Source organism: Equus caballus, chromosome 8 (assembly GCF_041296265.1).
Source record: "Equus caballus isolate H_3958 breed thoroughbred chromosome 8, TB-T2T, whole genome shotgun sequence".
Classification (NCBI taxonomy): Eukaryota; Metazoa; Chordata; class Mammalia; order Perissodactyla; family Equidae; genus Equus; species Equus caballus.
The window spans coordinates 70169657-70176710 of NC_091691.1; the positions used below are offsets into that span (position 1 = coordinate 70169657).

The following is a 7054-nucleotide window of genomic DNA, read 5'->3' on the forward strand; positions in this document are numbered from 1 at the left end:
CTCCTCCAGCCTGGATGTGTTGTTTTCTAACAGGCTGCACTATCTTTGAACTGAACTAGCTGCTCAGTGTTGGGAATGATGTTGGCTAGAGCTACTTCAGCTCCTGGTTCACTCAGGTATAGTTTATTCATTTACTGAACCCTTTCTTCAAGTGCACCCTAGAGCCCAACTCTATGCCAGTCCCTGGAGGTGTGTCAGAGGGGTGGTGTGGAGAGAGCACTGCACAAACCTCAGTGTCTGTATCTCTAAAATTGGAATAATACAGTTTATTTCACAGAGTCCTTCTGAGAGCCAATTGATATAAGGTCTGTGGAAGCACTTAATAAACGGTAACACATGAGAGTAAAAGGCAAGCTTATTTTTATGCAGGAAAGAGTAAAACAGTTATTGCATGTGGCATCCTACAATACAAGGAATCAGGAACACTGATCTCTAAGCTTCTCTCATGTGGGAGCTGGGTGCTATTCCGTGTTGTATTCTTTGTCCCCTGCACCGTGTCTGACACATGATACATGTGGAAGAAAGAATAAATTAGCTAAGTAAGGAAATAAGGGAGATGATGCCAAAGGAAAAGTACAGAAAATAAGTCCTATAGAAGTTCACAGAAGTGAGGAAGGCCTAATTTAAGGAAAACGTTTCTAAAAACAGAACTAACCGTGGAATGAATTGTCACAAGATTAAGACAAGTGGAGGTAAGTTTCTTGCCCCAGAAGTATTCAGAGAAGGTTGGAGAAACCACCTGTAAGAAATCTTCTGTATTGCATGTAATAGAAATATAATAATTTAGGACTTGTATATAATGCCTAAACATTTTCAAAATAATTTTACCTGAATCTTTTCATTTGATTCTTATTATGATTACAGTACTGTGAAAATGATAATACATGCTAGGCACTGTTCACCTATTTATTAATATGTTAATTATTATCTTAATTATGTATTCATATCATAATGTAAATTCATTTCAGCTTCATAAAACCTGTGAGGCAGGTCACTATTGTTGTTCCTAACAGACAGACAGTGAAATTAAGCAGCAAGTAGTTAAAAAGCTTCCCTAAGGTCGTGTAGCTTATAAATGGCAGCGCCGGAATTTGAGTACATGCCACTAAAGGCAGCATCTGTGTGCTCTTAACCATTATACCATGTGGTAGAGAAGCAAACTTGCATGCCTATCTGGCCCTGGCCATATTACTCATGTAATATATGAGTTGTGTAGACACATGAGAGAGTGGCCGCACCATCTAAAGAAGGCAGCCGACCCTCCACTCCAGGCAGCTTTTGCCATGCTGGAATGCATGTCCAGTTTTCTCAGATCATCTGAATTTTATACGGCATCATCTAGCCTTTAAGTGTGTCAATTAAGTAAAAAGTATGTGTGTACATACACACACACATATGTATATATGTATATATGTGTATATTAAAGCAATGTTCACACCAAACAAATCTGTGGACTGGGTTTGGCTTACATGCTCCACAAGTATGTGACCTCTAACTTCACTGTAACCTAGGAAAACATCTCCTTTCTGAGACGCAAGAAGTTAGAGGACTTGCTCAGGTAATAACAATTAGTTGACTCTGGGCGTAATGAAGGCTTGGCTTTTATTTCACTATCATCTCCATTCTGTACCATGTGTATGTAAAGATGAGGTGAAGAAAGGAGTAGCTGAAGAGGGAGTCACTCCCCTTCATGTGGAATACATCTCAACATCCCTGTGGTAGATTAAAATGGCCACAGATTCTTTGTTATTCTTGTCATTGAGAGATGGAGTCTAATTCTGCTCCCCTAGTGATTTGCTTGACCAAAAGAATGTGGCAGAAACGATGTTCTGGGACTTCTGGGATTAGTCATAAGAAGCCTACAGCATCTGCCTGGGCCTTTTGGTACCCTCGCTCTTGGGATGCTTGCTCTGGAACCTGGCCACCTGCTGTGAGAAGCTCAAGCCACATGGAGAGACCAAGTGTCAGCTCTCTGGCCAACAGCCACAGCTGGGCTCCCAGCCATCAGCCAGAATCAACTGCCAGGCATCCAGCCCAGGTTTCAGAGCAACCAGCGAAGACACCATATTGGATGTGAATCCTCCTTCCTCAGCTGCCCCCGCCCCCTCCACCACCCCAGCTGGTGCTACATGGTTCAGCATTCAACTCCCCATTCCAGCCTTTCCTAAATTCCTGACCCACAAAAGTGTGAGCCAAATAAAATAGTCGTTTTAGGCTGCTATATTTTGGGGTGGTTTGTTGCATAGCAATAGATAATTAGAACAATACCTTTAAGTAGTTTACTCAGGAAAATATGCCAAAGATACCTCCTCCTCTCCACCCATTTTACCTTCAAGTTCTCCCGTAGAAATTTCACTTACTGCTGGGAACTCACACAAGCCTAGTTGTACAGAGAAGTCATTTTTATAAAAGATGACTTTGGACGTTCCATTTTCGTGTTGAAGGCATTTGTCATTTGGACAGCTGACAGGTAGAAACCCTCAGACAAAGCGGGTGAGTGATATATAAGTGAATGTCCCTGGCCATAGGAGTTATCACCCCAGCTCTGTGGGCCTTTGGAGACAAGCAGAGTTGGGAGGATAAAAGAATTCTCTGTAATGACTCCAGGCCCTCTTAGGATGCCACCTGGATTCACAGCGTTGATTGGAAGTGACTGTCATTGGGAAGAGAGAGCGAAGTGTGGTCCCAGGGTTGCTGTGTCTGACAGCCTGACACTTGTGGATGCGCCAGATGGTGTGTGTTTGTATCCCCCTGGGGCAGCACTTCATCTTCCTCCACAATAATCAGCGTGCCAGGGGCTGGGGATATAAAAGTGAACAAATATGCCTCTTTCCTCAAAAAGCTACAGACTAAAAGGATATATGTATGTCCACATACATACAAACAAACATCTCCTTTATATACATACACACGGACACATGTACATATAAACACACACATATCTATACATATATAAGTAAAAAATAAAATGAATTTGTTACTTAGGCTGAACTTTGTAGAGTATAAGCAGGAAATGGCTTTATTGTCCTCTTACCATTTCCTTCATGCTTTATCTCATTTCCCTTCTTTGCCTCTCGATGACATCTTGGGCAGGTTCCATAGCTGTCCAATCTCTTTTACTCCTTTTTGACAATGTAGAGTCCCTTTCAGGCATTCAAAAGCCTCATTCTGTCCTTTTTCAAACTTCAAGATGACATATAATTTAAAGCTTCTCTCGTTCCCTCAGAGCAGGCTTACGTGTGCCTTGGTGACCAGGGCGGGGACCAGTGTGATCTGTTTCTTCTTTCTTCCTTCACCTTCCCGCCTCCTGCCTCATGTTCCTTCAGGGTTGGGGGTGGTGGTGGGAGAGATGAGGTCAGGTATTAGACATTGGAAGGATAAGGCAGGCAAAGACTTACACGGCTACTGGTTTGGAGGCAAGCATCTGTGCCCTTGGCTGTAGCAGGTGTCCAAATGCTACAGGAGGCACATTGGTAGGTTGTTCATGGGACCTGCTGCACAGCGCCACCACCCAACCTCCAACATGGGTATTTCTGCAGTGCAGTTTCCTAATACAGGGGCCACATTCTCTGGATGACCCCTGGCAGCCCCTATCTAACCCCTATCCCACGGAGGTCAATCTACAGGTGTCCAGCCCTTTTGGGTAGGATCTCATCAAGTTGCCTCCAGCTCAGCCATCCTCTGAGCCATGTACTTGGTCCACAGGAAACTCACATGCACTTGTCAAGCCCAACGCTGCTCTAAAGCTGCCTGCTGCCTTCTCCCTGCCACCCTGGGCTGCTCTGGCCACTATGCTGTGAGACTCCTCCGGGTAGGAAGCAGGTCCCAGACTATCTGTCCACATATGTCTCCTAACTCAAGGTCTTCCAAGAACGCTCCCCGTGCTTCACTTGGATCCCCAGCTGCTGTGAAGCCTGTGACTTGGTGGCACAGTAAATATCCCACTGGGGGGTGGGACTCCTTTCTTCACTTTTTGCAGCCACACCCAGGATCTATAAATGATGCTCCTCAAGCCCTTCCTCCAGCCCGTTGGTTGGGAAAAGCCAAGAACTTTCTATTCTTTCACCCAACTGCCTTTCACATATCTACTATTCTTTCACTCAGTGTGGCTGGTTTAGGAGTATTCAGCTTCTCTCTGGAATGTGTGAATACTCATCTATTGTCTTCAGTTTTAGCCCAGATTCTAGGACAATTAGAGATGTCCCATTAAACACCAACTATTCTGAACCACGTTGATAACCGTTAAATGGAGCCAGACACTAACCAAGTTCCAGGGACAGAAGAGGCAGGAGTACCTCAGGAGGCCAGGCTTGGGGAAGAGTGAGCCCTAGAAGGACCAGCAGGATTTCATCAGGAAGGACAGAGAGGGGAGAATTCTAGGCAGAGGCATGAGAACAAGCTTACTGACGGAGAGTTTGGTGAATTCAAAGTACAGCAAGTCTGCAAGTCGGGTCTGTGGGAGAAGAGGTGTATTTGGTGGTGTTGGAGCAGGTTCATATGGCCACAGTCCATTTTCTACTTCAGTAAAGCTAAGTAAAGTAAGTGTATGAAAATGTTGTATAAAACTCTAACCCGAGAAAATGTAGGGAGCTCTTATTTTTCAGCAGTTATTGTTTGTGCTACTCATTTGGCAATTAATCATGAACTACCTGTGACATTTCTTCTCTTGTTATCTGGAATTGTTATTTAAGTCTATAAATCCACTTGCCCCATCCCTCGGGGCTCTGCTCCTCGGTTTCCAAGGTGACAGCTAGCTAGCAAGTAGATTAACCCATGCTAAGCTGTTAGTTGCTACTGTAGGAGGCAATTCTGAGTAATGCCATGCATTTTAAACCCAGTATTGTTCAGGCTTCTTTTGGAAGAAAAAAATTATTTCAGACCCAAAGTATTGACTTAGATAATTTTAAATTATAACATTAATTAAATAGGTATGTAAACCACTTGAATGTGCCAGATATGTTGCATTACTTTAGGTACTTTCATTCGGATTAAATAAGACTCTGAGCCCTCATCCTGCCAGGCCAGCAAGAAAATGAATCTTAGTCTCATTGGGGCTCCCTGCATCTCATCCAATGCATCTACTAAGGGTCATGTGAATGTCTTGGGAGGGTCTTAGTCAGTGACAAAGCATGTAAGCCATTGGTCCTACTAGTAATCAATGAGATGGCCTCATCCAAGTTCTCAAGGTGACTTAGGGTTTACTGTTCTGCTCTCTCTAGACTGTGTTTGAGGCCCAGGAATTGGACCCTGGATTCCTAGGATCCACTTCTCCCACACTAAGCAGCCATTTACCCCATCTTCCAAGCCTTGTCCTTGGAGGGAGTAAGATATGGATTTCCATCACTTGAGGGACTCTCAGTGCCTTGTCTCCTCCCAGACTCCGGTAAATCTGCCATCACTTTCTCTACATCTTCCTCTCTCTCTAGCAAGGACCTTTGTCTCCTTCCCTCCTCCTCCTGTGTACTCAGCATATTTCCTCAGAAAGTGAGGCTTTTCCAGAAGGCCCTGTGTGATGTGGTCTTCAAGCATCTTCAGTTATGGCCCCACCAATGCTCCTGATGTGAGAGAACACGAAGTACTTGACTACCCTCTGGAATGGAAGTGGTGGCCAATGCGGACCGCAAAACACAACTTAATGTCTCAATACATTCTCCTACCTCTTGTACAATCATAAAAGTAGATATAAGGTTTTAATGCCTCTGCCTCTTAACACAATAATAAACATAATAAAGTTATTAAACAGAAACAAATATACAGCCCAATAAAATTTATATTAACAATATTCCTCATACGCGATGATGGTATTTGAAGCAAAATCATCATTCAGGCATCAAGTGGCTCTGACTGACATGCAGCACCCTTTTGAGGCCAACCTGAGTGTGCTATTAGGTTTCATTTGATGATGACTCAATTAACCTACAGTTTTGTCATTTCAGCTACTGTGACCACTTTTCATACAATCAGCTGTGTTGCTATTCGGACTTCACATTGTGCTAAAATCATTATTTACATAAGCAGCATGTTGTGCTCTTTTTCTCATTATTTTGGGATGATTAAAATAGCAACAATTGATACCAACTTCATCACCAACAGAAACAGAAGTTTGGACCTGGAAATCATGAGTAGTGTTTGATTACTACATAGCCATTAAGATAAGCCCATATACACTCATCATTTCAAAAACCATTGAAATGCAAACAGAAAATTAAGAATTTTTTGACTGAATGCTTCGAATTCTGAGCACCTGTCTATGACTCTCAGGCCCAGGGAAGCCGGTTTAGAAACATTGCTATGGTTGCGTGCGTATGAGCTCTGGAGTCAGACAGAGCTGAATTTGAATTCCGCCTCAGTTTCCACATCTGTAACATAGGAATGATAATTCTTGCCTTCTATATTATTTTAATAGTGCTTCCATAACAAAACACACAAACTGGGTGACATAGAACGATACAAGTAAATTATCTCACCGTTCTGGAGTCTGAAAGTCTGAAATCTAGTGTTTGCAGGGCTAACCTTCCTCTAAAGATGCTAGAGAACGATTTACTCCATGCTTCTCTCTTGGCTTCTGGTAGCTTCAGGCATTCCTTGGCTTGTGGATGCATTACTCCAATCCTCCATGTTCACGTGGTGTTCTCCCTGTGTCTTCACATCATCTTCCCTCTGTGTGTTTTTGTCTCTGTGTCCTAATTTCCCCTTTTTATAAGGACAAGGTCAAGGGGAACTCACTACCCCTCCCAGTGACACATTTCACAGCCATATTTACACTCAGCATACCAGCTGTGGTTTGGAATTTCTGACACGGCAGTGTGTCAGTGAGAGAAAGGCCCTTTGTGACAGATCAAATTCCACTAAAAGGTTTACGTACACTCAAGGCTAAGGCTGTCAGATTTCTTTATCTACCATGTTAGTTTTCGAAAATCACTTTGGACCAGGTTGTGAGTCTTCTGATCGCGTTCACTGCTCTATCAATCTCCACTGTCCAGCAGCTCCTGAGCGAATACCTGCCCCTCAGTCCTTCCAAGTTTAGGCTGTGAGTTTCTTTCGCTTTAAAGAA

At 43.4% G+C, this 7054-nt stretch overlaps 1 long non-coding RNA gene across 1 annotated transcript; it reads right to left on the reverse strand.

The window, feature by feature from the left end:
• Positions 1-239: 239 nt before the first annotated feature.
• LOC111774734 (uncharacterized) lies at positions 240-6646 on the reverse strand. Its single transcript, XR_011441499.1, has 3 exons — positions 6468-6646; positions 3035-3320; positions 240-2798 (listed from the first exon to the last, which is right to left on the reverse strand). It is a non-coding gene; the product is annotated as an uncharacterized lncRNA (long non-coding RNA).
• Positions 6647-7054: the final 408 nt, after the last annotated feature.